This window comes from Orycteropus afer, unplaced genomic scaffold (genome assembly GCF_000298275.1).
Source record: "Orycteropus afer afer isolate SDZICR_OR568_19922 unplaced genomic scaffold, OryAfe1.0 scaffold00002, whole genome shotgun sequence".
NCBI classification, from domain to species: domain Eukaryota; kingdom Metazoa; phylum Chordata; class Mammalia; order Tubulidentata; family Orycteropodidae; genus Orycteropus; species Orycteropus afer.
The window spans coordinates 8,157,471-8,161,558 of record NW_006921589.1 but is presented as its reverse complement, the minus strand read 5'-3'; positions in this window follow the sequence as shown (position 1 = coordinate 8,161,558).

The window sequence follows — 4,088 nt, the reverse complement described above, 5'->3', positions numbered from 1 at the left end:
AGAATGGCCAGACTTCGTCTCACCTATTTTGGTCATGTTGTCAGAAGGAACCATTCCCTGGAGAAGGATGTCATGCTTGGTAGGGTGGAGGGTCGACAAAAGAGGGGGAGACCTTCAAGGAGATGGATTGATACGGTGGCTGCGATGTTGGGCTCAAGTATAGCAGCGATCATGGGGCTGGCGCGGGATCAGGCAGTGTTTCGTTCTGCTGTGCATGGGGTCACTATGAGTTGGAAACGACTCGACGGCACTTAACAACAACAAGAACATATGTTTGAGAGAGGATATTTCTACATACGTACTTGTATATTCTGTAAATATATCCAAATATATAGTACAGCATACCATGGGTAAATTGTGCACACTTGTTGTTGTTGTTGTTGTTATGTGCCGTCGAGTTGGACCCGACATAGCGACCCTTCCTTGGGTTTCTGAGGCAATATCACTACGGAAGTAGATTGCCCCATCTTCCTTCTGAGGAGTGGCTGGTGGGTTTGAACCTCCAGCCTTCTGATTAGCAGTCAAGCCTTAAGGCACTATGCTATCAGAGCTCCCCGCACACTTCTTAGACAAAACAAAATACCTTGAGGGACAGAGTCACTGGGCTTAAGAGTTTAGGACTATAGTCTTGGGGGACATGCACGGCAATTAGCATAACACAGTCCACAAAGACAGTGGTCCACATTCCACTTTGGTGTATAGTGACTAAGGTTAAAAAGTTGATGAGTGGCCATCTGGGATGCAACTGTTGGTCTCTCCTCATCCAGGAGCAGGGAAGAGTGAAAAAAGGCAAACACTCAAGGAAACAATTAGTGCAAAGGACTAATAGACCACATGAACCACAGCCTCCAGTCTCCTGAGACCAAAGGAGCCAGATGATGGCCAGCTACCACTACCTACCACTCTGATCAGGATCACAATACCAGGTCCTGGACAGAGCAGGGAAAATAGAGAACAAGTTTGAAAAATAAATAAATACTAGGTTGATTGGTCCGACAGAAGACTATGAAGCCATAAGACTATGGCCCTTAAACATCCTTCAAACCTGGAGCTGAACCCACCCTGAGGGATCACCTTTCAGTCAACCAGTAGACAGGCCTACAGGGTGAGCAATGAAACCCATGTGGAATGTGCTTCTCAGAACAATCAACCATACTAGAACAGGTGGGTGGCATTTTCCCAAGAGCAAAATTCAGAGGGCAGGAAGGGCAGGAGAGAGGGACTAATGGAAATGGGGAAGCCAGGAAGGAAGTAGGAAGAGTGCCATTACATTGAGGGGCATTGCAACTAATGTCACCAAATAAAATGTGTATCAATTGTTAAATGTGAAATTATTGTGCTCTGTAAATTTTCATCCAAATCACAATAAAATGTTCAAAAAAATAAAATAAATACTCACCTTTTCCCATGATAAGTAATTCTCTGGCCTCAATTTAGGCTATCCTACAAACTTTCAGGAGCTCTGGTAGCATACTGCCTAAAGCACTTAACTGCTAACCAGAAGGCTGGTGGTTCAAACCCATCAGCCACTCCTTGGAAGGAAGGTTGGGCAATCTACTTCCATAGTGATACTGCCTCAGAAACCCAAGGAGGGGTCACTATGAGTCAGGTCTGACTTGAGGGCACATAACAACAACAAACCTTCTAACTGGTCAACTGATTCTAATTGCCATTAGATTTCTATCTGACCACTGGATGTATTATCAGTGAATGTTTCCCTTTATAAAGGCTTCCAAAACAGTCACTGAAGTGGTCCCTGGTCACCCTTGTCTTCGACCCTAACACCACCACGTCACAACAACAGACCCTATAAGAAGTGCAATGCCTGAGAGCCAAATTCCCAGGAGCTATGCTATTTGATGTCATATTGAGCATCTACAAAAATGCAGGTGCAAAGTCATGCTGATTTTCTTCAGAACAGTTGGAATAGCTAAATACATGATATAAGCCAATGCTGGTACCACAAATAGCAACATGGTGGAGGCTTCTCCTACACTGAAACCAGAGAAGGCATGTTGAATCAGAGACTGGTCTCAATCTGAAAAAGCAGTCCTTTGCCTGTTTGCTGAGAATCCCACTCAGGTATCCACGGGACTCAGAGTACAATGGCAGACAGCGCTATTGAAGGTACAACCACAATAAGCTGTCACTCCGGATCCCTTGACTGAATGGTCAGGATGTAAGATGTAGGGAGGAACAACTCTGAAAAGGAAGGTGAGAATGGATGCACAACCCGAACAATGTAATCACTGCCACTGAATTGTACAGGGGAAACGTTTGAATTAGCATGTGTTTTGCTGTGGATATTCTCAACAACAACAAAACTAATAAATTTTTTTTAAAAAACCTCAGGATGTAGGTAACTGCCAACTACTTACAAAATAAGTTTTTCTCTTTCCTTGCATCAAATCTAGCAAAAACACTTCTCCTTCCCACTCACAAACATATTTTTTAATCCATTTGTATGTGTGAAATTCTACCCTCTCTTTCAGAAAGGAGAGAGGAGGTTTTGTGGTGAGGCATTAGAAGGGAGTGAAGAGGTTTAGACTCTGTCCCTCACTGTGTCCAGCTAAGTCATGGTGACCTACTACAGTGAGGAGGGAGGGATTAAAGACCAAAGTCGATAGGGCTATTCAAGAGACTTTGTGTGAAACTGGGTATAAGGTGCTCAGGCCTTCTATCAGAGAACTGAGCCCTGATGGCACAGTGGTTAAGCACTTGGTTACTAACCAAAAAGTCAGTAGTTGGAACCCACCAGCTGCTCTGCAAGAGAGAGATGTAGCAGTCTGCTTCCATGAAGATTACAGACATGAAAACCCTATAGGGCAGTTCTACTCTATCCTATACAGTCAATATGAATTGGAATCAAGTTGATAGCAACAGGTTTGATTTTTGGTTTTGGTTTTATGAGAGAGAGAGACAGGGTGGGGAGTGATGTCAACTCCTCCAGCCCTGAACATATTGTGAAGTATTGGAGTATGTGAAGATTAAGAAGCATTGGAGACATCAAGGGATGATGAAGCTCCCATAAACCATGGCAGTGGAGAGTTTGCTAAGTAGTGTATAGACAGAGATGCATACACAGGAGCCTGAGTTGGAGAAAATACCAAGTCGAGTGTGTGAAGGCTTCTGATAACAGTCCACCTGGGGGGTTCATGTGAAGAATTCTTTAAAGAAGCCTCAAAATAACAGAGTGCTTTAAAATGGAGACAAGTCTGAAGTCCTACTACTAGGAAGATTGGTTTATCAATGTAGTAGACATTTGGGTTAAGAGGTGACACGTAAAGGTGAACTACCACAAAATAATTTAAACTTAATGAAAATCAGTTTGTATTTTGAGAGTTAACTATAAAACTCACCCAATTGTATCATAGTTGTTGTTGTTGTTGGGTGCCGTAGAGTCATTTCCGACTCATAGCGACCCCATGCACAGCAGGAGGAAACACCACCCGATCCCGCGCCAGCTCCATGATTCCTGCTATACTTAAGCCCATCATCACAGCCACTGTGTCAATCCATCTCGTCGAAGGCCTTCCCCTCCTTCGTCGACATCCTTCTCCAGGGAATGGTCCCTTCTTACGACATGACCAAAGTAGGTTAGACAAAGTCTGGCCATTCTCGCTTCCAAGGAGCATTTTGGCTGCACTTCCTCCAGGACAGATCTATTACTTCTTTTAGCAGTCCATGGTACTTTCAGCATTCTTCGCCAGTACAACTCAAAAGCATCAATTCTTTGGTCTACCTTATTCATTGTATCATAAAGGAGATGTGAAAATTCACTTTGTTGTTGATAGGTGAAGTCACATTAAAGAGACTAAATAATGCTTAGATTCACAACTCTGGTTTATAACTTATTTACCAATTTAAATATATCAAATGAAAGAAAATATCAGTGAGAAAGGAAGTTTTCAGTCTAGGGGTGTATTTGTGTCCTATTGCTTCTGTTAAAGAAATACCACAAACCTAGTAGCTTACAACAACATGAATTTAGTATCTTAACCTTCTGGAGGTCAGAAGCCCAAGATGGTTTATGCAGGCTGCATTCATGCTAGAGGCTTTAGAAAAGAATGCTTTTCCTTACTTTTTTT